At 40.1% G+C, this 9,657-nt stretch overlaps 1 pseudogene; it reads right to left on the bottom strand.

Annotated features, from left to right (window-relative positions):
• Positions 1–652: 652 nt before the first annotated feature.
• Positions 653–3,048, bottom strand: LOC148031036 (trans-cinnamate 4-monooxygenase-like; annotated as a pseudogene).
• Positions 3,049–9,657: the final 6,609 nt, after the last annotated feature.

The following is a 9,657-nucleotide window of genomic DNA, read 5'->3' on the forward strand; positions in this document are numbered from 1 at the left end:
GTGTGAAAGAAGAGCCAATAAAGTTATGATGTATATAAGTAATCAAAATAGCTTTGAAAAATTAAGACCCAAGCAAAAGAGAGAGAGAGAATACACCTCATATGGAGCATCATGCTTCTACCCTAGTAAACTATACACCTTTCTCTCTTTTTTTTTTGGTTCCTCCATGGAGCCTTTACTCTTCTTTGAAACATCCTTTGATGATGATGCTTGGCTTATTGAAACAGAAACCTGCATATGCAACAAATATCAGTACACATAGTGAACGTTAGATGAGAAAACTTCACACCATATTAGTCCTTGAGATATTAACACACATTTTGAACTGAGGTATCACTAGCCCAAGATGTGGCTAGCATATAGTGCCACAAAGACTCTAGCAATGCACTAACCCTCCGCTAATGAATTGAGTTGGCCCAATTTGAGGTGGCTCTAATTGAGGTGCATCATGGGTACCTGTGGACTACTTGTTGGTGCATCTACAATTAGACTACCATTGCCCAATTTATGGAGGAAGTACAGGCTGTAGGGGCTTCTAGGCAGTAGAAGCACAACACCCCAAATGTTCATCAACTCACACACACACACACTCTCTCTCTCTCTCTCTTCTCTCTCTCTCTCTCTCTCTCTCTCTCTCTCTCTCTCTCTCTCTCTCTTCCATTAGCTTAACCACCACAGTGGACCTCACTGCAATACTGACACTCAACTGCCCTCCTCCAATAGACCTCAGGTCCACTTTATCCATGCTAGGTGGAGGCAGAAGCTCAAAGGCCTGCACCATCTTGCCCAACACCAGTGCTAGTATTGGCAAAGCTATAATACTCCTTAGACAACTCCTCCTGCTTGAGCCAAATGGGATAAACCTGAAGTTAGCCCCATTCAGCTCTATCTTCCACTCCAAAAACCGCTCCGGCATGAACTTCTCTGGCTTGTCCCAATACCTGGGATCATTTGCTATGCCCCATGCATTTACTAAAACTATGGTGTTTGCTGTAATGTCATAGCCTCATAGCTTGGCTGCTTGTAGGTTCATATGGGGTACCAACAAGGGAATAAGCATGTGTGTTTGGAGGATTTCCTTCACTGTGGCCTGATACAAACAACACCAATGCTGGGTACAGATGTTTCTTCATCTTCATTGACTTGAAGAGAATTTTGCACACATGAAGTGCTAGAGTTCCAAATAATCTTTTGCATACATCTTGCATTTCATCCACATATACATGCATAATATTTTCAAGGGTCCAAAAATTATGCACAAATCTGGGAAGCTTGCCTGCAAGTAGGCTAGATTTGGGACATCAGGCTCAGTTATTGGTACACCCTTTCCTAACAATGTATTCAATTCATCCCTTATCTTCTTTTGGATGTATGGATTGTTCACTAGCTCTGCAATGCCCCATTTCGATGATCACAATGTGGTCTTAATTGTTGCACATGAAAATAAGTCCAAACAATCATATAAGAACATAATTCATGAATGTTTGACAAGGTGAAGAATCTAAGCACTTTATAGAATCAATTTTCCCTAAAGTGATTCCTTGTAGTGCCTTTAGGTGTACAATACTGAGTAGAGTGTCATCCATTATTAGACATTTTTCTTCCACCATGAGTGAGGAGAACTCCCTATCTATATACAGATCAGGTTTGTAAAGGCCCCCAGAAGTATTCAAGATTGTTCAATGCTCCAAGTGAAAAGATTGAATTTTCTACAGCAAGATATAGACGAATAGCCTACCTACAACATTCATGTTTTGAATAAGATACAGCACACTGTTTTCACTGATCTCTCCTTTGAGGAAGGCGTCCAGAAAGAAGTCCACTCCAACCTTCTCCCCCTTTTGCCTGCAAAGCCAATTTAAAAAATACATAAAAAATTACAGGTCTTGTAGAATGGTAGGAATTGCACCCATACAACATCGGAACCTGTTTGTAGATTAAAGCATTGCACTGTGGGTCTCAAAATCCTCAATACATAGCATTTAGGTTATGTAATGTTTCCTTCGATACAGTACAATAGATGGTCGGAATCTACAGACAAAGCAACAAATGACGAGTAACTCTTACTTCTTGCATTCGTTAAGAAATGCATCCCAAAGAAATGCGAGCCTCCGTTGGTTAGCATCCGAGACCTGCTTGAGGTACCCGCGACGGAAGGGCTTGAAGGAAGGCACAAAGTCACCATAGACGTTGTACTTGAAGCTCTGCATGAGAAGGCCATTGTTCCTATTAAGGCTCATGAGCTGCACATAGAGGGGGTCATCAAACCCTTAATTTGAACCTTGTGTTTAACATCATCCTGTAGACAATGTTGTACTTCATGAGCTGCAGATGGTCGCGGATGACAATACCTGTGGTGAGCACATTGGGCTTCTTTTGGTGCTTCTCTTTCGGTGCTTCTGATTCTAGCTAAAGTTTTATGTAAAATGAAATGAGCTAAACAACCATGGTAGGGCCAACACATTCACACAACCCAATCGCGAATAGCTTCGAACCACCAAATTGGTCTCGAATACCTACGGGCGGATGCAAACATACAAATAGCATCAATATATGGTGGTATGGGAACAAAGCAATAGACCTAGGTAGAAAGAGGTAGAGGAGAAGCCCGACCTTATTCTAGAATAACCTTTAGATACTTAGGCTATCCATTGGGGGTTGATATTGTTTAGTGAGAATTGAATGAGTTATGGACATACTCTACAAGAAGTTTAGATATTCATCTACAACTACCTCGCCTTTATATGGAAGATTGAAGGTGATATTGCAATATATCAATCCAGAAATCCACTTCTATCTACCCCTAACAAGCTAGAATCAAAAGTCCCTGATCTCTTTGACAGCAAGGTCTATCTCTTGGACTACTTGTTGGGCTACTTGTTGGTGGCATCTAATTTTGACAGTGGTGTTTGCTATCTTTCACATTGACACAGGTCAACATTATACCTCACAATGTTGCTAACCAATCTACATGGTCCGGCTTGGTATTGTTTCCTATAAGGATTCAAACCATATAGTAAAATATTTTATGTGTTTGGATACCTGCATAGTGCTAGAAAATGGATTTCACAATGAGGATACACGAATTTAAGCTGGTAACTTACCATTGATATAGAATTTAAAAATATATAGCAGTGCTTTGGCTCTACTTATAAGGTTACTTAGGAAAACTGACCGAGTCTTCAAGGTTACCTTCAAAGACCCAGCTAAGAGTTGAAACATTCTGGCTTAGCCATGTCACCAAATTTTATGTTTTTACATATTCAATATAAATTCTAATTCATAGTAATAATAATAAATTATACAAATCTACGTTAGTCTAATATTCCACTAATTCTTATTAAGAACTAAAGTAGACAATTCACTCAATCAAAATATCTTTTGTAATACAAAAAAGGAACCAAATTCAATTGAGTCATAGCAATAAACTAACATACAGCTCATCCTTATCAAAAGCTCACTGATAGTTCAATTTCATTGAGTCCATGTTGAAGACAACAAATTGTCCCCTTCTACTAATCAAACTATCATGTCTACTATAAGTGTTTATACGTATTTAGCTACTCAAATGCTGGCTAATAGTTAGTTATTAGTTAGTCATATGTAACAGTAAACAAGAGCAAGTTGCCAAAAGTAGAAAGGATTTCAAGAAGTGAAAGAAGGTAGTAACAGAATGGAGGTATCAAGGACTCAATCGGGGACTTGGAAGTACAATATGAGAATTGTGTGGTTGAGTACCCTATCTCCCAAGATCAACTTACTTATATGGAAAGTCACCATTAAAAATCAATACCAAAGATAAACAAGGAAACCTAATGTGAGTTGCCCCACAATGACTTATGTGCTTGTGAAAGAAAGAATCATTAAGAGTTGTGGGGAGACTAGAAATAGGGAATTGGTGGCCAAAGAATCCAGACTTAACACAAAATGCACCCCCAAAAGCATTAACACAACACTTATCTTTTTGCTCATGTAGGACCTTTAAATGAGCAACAAAATCCCAAGTATATGGATTTATCTTGTTCTCTCTCCACCTTGGTAATGTTTGTTTTGTAAACCACCTTTAATTAGAATCACTTTAGGTCCCCTTCTTATGATCATGCATTTTTTTGTGGGTAATCTTTTGGGACACGTACATATTATAGTGATGGGATTATGTCCAATAAATCATGATGTTATTTATTTGGACAATGTAGTTCCTCTCATCTTCCAAAAGAGACACTTTAGGCACCCTTCTTATGATCATGCATTGTTTTTTTTGGGTGACATCTTTTGGGACACCTACACATTTTAATTATGGCATGATGTAAAATAAGCTATGATATTACTTATTTGGGCAATGGAGTGAAAGCTATCTAAGAAATCTCACCAAAAATATTTCCCTTAGAACATGCATTACCTATATTAGTTTCATTTTCCTTCCACACTATCTAATAGAATGAGTTTTAACTTGCTTAAATTCACTTTTTTTGCACTAACAGGTTCAAACTTTGACCTTTTAGGATCATGATGGATTCTATCCTTGAAACATATAGCTATTGTCACATGATTGGTTGCTACTTGCAAAATATTGCAAGTAAATTGTGTGTGCTGTAGAATATGAAGGACAACTAGATGGGCTATGGATATAGGCACCAATGTATTTTATATAACCATTTTTCAATCTATGTTCCATTTTTATTTCTTTATAAGACAAACTTCCATGTGCACTCTTACCATGTCATTGGCACTCTATGTTCGTTCCAAACTACTTGGGACTAGGGGAAACCCCAGAACAAGTGCTTGGTACATTCCTTGTTATTCCTACACGATACACACCACGAAGGTACCTTAACAATCTTGGAGATTCTAGCTCTAATAAGTAGCCTATTGATTGTCATGTGTCACTACGGATCTTTAATATCCCTTTCTTTCTTGCACACCCAAAGTGGGTTGCCTATGAGGGATGTTATAAGCTTAGTTAGGTGCACCAGTTTGGGGGTTGGTGAAGTTGACCATTGGGTTTTGTGTCTGGATGTGACCTTACAAAGCCAATGACTCTCTCTCTATAAGGCCAATTGATGATCAATTGATCACATGTAGTTCTTTCTAGGTTCCTCCATCCCTAAGATCCATCTAAGTCTTCAAGCCCTTGATATGGATTGCCTTGGATAGCCTCGGGTTCTTTGTGATTGGGGGGAAGCTCCCCTCTTGTAGGATCACATTCTTGGGTTGTGGTAAATTGTGTGATTTTAATTGGTAGTCTATTGCCAAGAATATCAAACCATTTGGATTGTGGCCAATGGCGCCTCGTAGTCAGAGAGGACTCAATCCAATCCCTTAAAAGGTGTACCCACAGTTGATCAGAAAGAACCTTCTTAAGTAGACCAAAGAGCAATCTATTGGCCTTGTTTGGGAGGGACTCTAATCCAAAGCCCCCATCCTCCTTATCAATTGTCAGGGTATCCCAAGAGATTTGGGCCACCATTTCCATCATGTCTCTTCCATATAAACTATTTGAACATTGTTTCTACTTGCACCACAATGTTGTGCTGATTGGAAGGAGAGCCCATATATATAGTGTTCGATGTAAGGATTGACTTGACCACCATCAACCTACCTGTCAGCATCAATTGGTTCTCTCTCCACTTAGCTTCCTTCGCCTCAACTTTATCATTATGACACTGGAATTGTTATTTGATGTTGATCCCAACACCTAAGGGGTATCCCAAGTACCTAACAATCTACCTAGTACTTATTAGCCTAAAACCATATTCTTCCAACCATTACTAATGTCCTACAAAAGAGAGGGGAATTAGTTCAATCTTATTACCACTAATCTTCGATGCCGATAGAGTTGCAAAATCCTTATAAATCGCGAGTAAATGGATCCATGCTTTCTTAGATTGCAATATGCTAACATTGTCATTAGCGAAAAATTGCACCATGAATTGCTATTTGTTAGGCATGGGTAGGCCCTCGATAGTAGCATCAGTCATTGCCTTATCATTTCTTTTAAGTGAAGGGTCAATGATGAGGGCAAACAGTAGAGGGACCAATGGGCATCCTTGTCGTATCGACCTCTTGAGGGGGAAGGGGGGGGGAGCCAAACCATTAACCATCATAGAGACCAATGCATTGGAGAACAATGTTGAGACCATCTTAATGAAATTTGGTCTTAATGAAGCAAGGCATAAAGTGTAGTAGTGATAAATCTCCAGTTGACTCTATCATAAGCTTTATCAAGGTCCATATTGACAAAGACAAAGTTGATTTGGTAAATCAGAGCCTCATCTATAGCAAGCACAAGGTTCATAACCACATTCTGTATAGAGAACCCATGGATGAAACCATATTTTCTCTGGTAGACCACTTTGGACAACAATATCCTAATTCTTATAGCCAAAGTTTTGGCTAGAACCTTGTATGCAAAGGGGAGCATTGTTAATAGGCCTGCAGTGAGTTGGCTTGCTTCTCTCAAAGGACTTGGGCACTAATTTAATGAGCCCTCTATTTAAAATCTCAGAGAGGTATCTTGAGGCACGAACCCAATTAAGTTCAAGGGGGAGGCCATCATGGCATTGGGCCTCCCCCTTTTTCATTGCCCATAGTACTATATTGTTCTCATCCTTGTAGAAGGGCTTTTTGAGCATTAGAGCTTCATGCATAGGGATCCCTTTAACAAAGTCTCTAAAGAAGGCCTCAACCTAGCTTCATAGTTATGTGTCTTTGGGGGGATCAGTTTCGAGAAATCAAGGAGAGGTGGCAACTAAACACCCAAGAAATCCCTTGATCATCAAAAAACATATTACCTATCTCATCTTCTACAAAAACAATGGTTTCTATCTTGTGTTTAGATCTAAATGCACCTAGAGACCAAGTAGTTGGAGACCAAGTAGTTGGACCATCACCCATGATGTCCCACATACCTTTGAGTTGGACCTTAGCAATAGAGACCCTCCTTTCTTCCTCCTTTTGGAAAAACTCCTCGATTCCAACTGTAGTACATGATCTCAAAGAGTAATGCCAAGATCACTTATAGCAACTTCTCATGCCTTAGCAACAAGGGGGAAATTCCCTCTTCTACAAGCAACCATCTTGGTGCCATGTCTCTTTGAGGCCTTAACAATGCTCTCTGAGCATTTGATCCATCTGAACATAGGAGATTTCATGTTTTCCTTAAATCCTTCCCATGTGCAACATAGGGATTGAACAAATTTTTTATCATCGAGAAAAGGTGTTGGGTCTAAATGGGGAGGGACCATTAGATGTCAGACCTAAGAGGATCACCCTAAGGGAGATTAACAAGGGGATATGGTTGGATGCCATCTCTGAGAGGATGGAAAGGACCCAAAGACCATTGAAGATCCACCATGCATGCATATTAGCATAGCACCTATACAAGCCGGTAGTGCACCATGTGGTTCCCTGGTGTCTGTTGTGCCAAGTAAACACATCTTCCACCTTCTTGTGCTACATTAGGGTTGAGTAGAAGGTTTAAGGTGGTCCCAACTATCCTTGTGACACAATATATATCATGTGTATGTGCGACTTTAATAAATAAGTGTATATGCAAATACATGATTATCTAGACATTGTATATATAAACCATGCATGAGAATATGAATAAATACATAGGATATGAAAAATTTACATTCACTAGTTTACACCTTGATAAATTTGCAAGTTTCCTGTGTTACCATAATAGAATCTTCGCAATACAACATCACATTAAAAGTTCTACACATCATGTGATTAGTACATAGAACTATGTTTGGTGCAAACAATATCTATATGAAATGGTTTTTCTATCACTGCCTACACATGAAAAGTGTCTTTGAAATGCAAAGCATGCAAGAGGAGATTGAGATGTAAGTTACATTAACAGTTGTCCAAGACTTAGTAACATAGGTTCGGGTCCAACACATTAGCATAAGATGGTTTTAAGAAGTGTTACTTAGCTTATTATGATCATGACTATTTTCTATGACTTATAAGTTATAAGATTTATTTGTTAAGTAAACACTTATTTTACTAGTTATAGATGCCTTTATGTTTATCTAATAAAATTAAAATCCTAGTTTAAATCCAAAACTCCCTACATGGTAACTAGAAAAATACATGAATTTGCTAGATACTAGTCTATTTACTAGTTCTAACTTCATTTCTATATAGTAAAATTAAAAACCTAGTTGAGATCTAAAATTCCCTACTTGCTAACTAGAAAATTTTATACATTTACTAGATGTGAGTCTTTTTACTATCTAGTTTAGTGTCCAAAGTTCCTTGTGATAGTACACGGGCAGACGCGAATGACATGTACAAAATCAATGTTGCAGCCAGTTTTCTCCATTTCTTTGAGATGATTTGATCTAATAGTTGACGAACATGTAAAAAGGAATTGCAGTATTTGCACAATGGAGTTTTCTTGGTACAAGGCGGAAGCCGAAGTTCTCATCAAAGCTCAGTGCCTTGATCTAATGCATGTGAGGTCGCTGCTAATGGTCCTGCGAAAGAGATTTCTCATGCACTTTGACCACCATCCGGAGAGAAGTGATGCTGGCTGTGGCATCAATAATGCAGCTGCAGCAGAAGCAGGAGCTGGTGCGAGAGCGGGAGTTGCAGGAGAGTGTGCAGGATCGCGTAGTCGGGTTGGCGAGATCGTCATCGAAGACGGGGAAGTCCGGCTGGAACCGCATTAGAGAAACCGATGCCACAGTAGGCCGGTGGCACTCCCTGCCATACTTGCATGTCACCAACCAGTATGGGAGGAATAATATAATCAACGGAAGTAGAGGAAGTCGGGCCAACGTACGAGTAATTATTAACTCAGAACCATGGATCTCGTCGAAGTCCAGCGATTGTGATGCGGTCCCTGGGGTCTACAGTGAGCAACTGGCTGATAAGCGTCCGGGCTGGTGGGGATACCCAGGGCAGGAAGGAGAAGTCAGCATTACGTACCTTGTTGTAGAGCTCAGGGGTTAATCCCTTCATGGCGCCGTCATGGAAGGGCGTGCGGCCGGCCAGGAGGGTGAACAAGACAATCCCGCAGGACCACAGGTTGGCAGCCGCACCATCTTAGCCGATCGACGCGACGCTGGCGGAGTGCTTCTTAATCCAACTCATCAGCGGCGGCGTCTTCTTCCTACCTGCGCCCGTGAGCACACTTAATATTTCTGGCGCCATGTAGTCCGGCGCGCTGCAGGCACCGCGCGGAGGCTCATTTTGTTTTCTTTGCAGCACTCCGTTACAAATCGCGATCCGCAAGGCCTTGAGACTCGATATGCAGAGAGGCACGGTCTCAGGGCATTGATCGACCGATTGTATAGACGCGGTCGCCCTGTAAGTCACTCATCTTTCTTGTTCGTAGTTACCATGAGATATTTGAATGCATTATTGTATGGTGGATTGATATGTTGTTTCTTTTTCTTCAGAATCCGTTTGATGCTCCTTTGCAGCGGGACGAGCTTTCAGGGGACGAGGATTTGTAGCTCGCCCTTGGATCCTTAGAGCTCACACACCTTTAGTTTTTAGTCGCCCGATCTATGTAGACATTTTCTATGTATTAGTGATATCGTTTCATGATTGTACCAATCGCATTTTATGCGATCATGTATTTATTTCATGTATCAGTTTTATGATTTCACTATACATTCTTTTTGTTTGCAAACGCTTTGT

The sequence above is a fragment of the Lygodium microphyllum genome, chromosome 9 (assembly GCF_053477565.2).
Source record: "Lygodium microphyllum isolate KBCC chromosome 9, Lygodium_microphyllum_v1.1.10, whole genome shotgun sequence".
In the NCBI taxonomy this organism is placed as follows: Eukaryota; Viridiplantae; Streptophyta; class Polypodiopsida; order Schizaeales; family Lygodiaceae; genus Lygodium; species Lygodium microphyllum.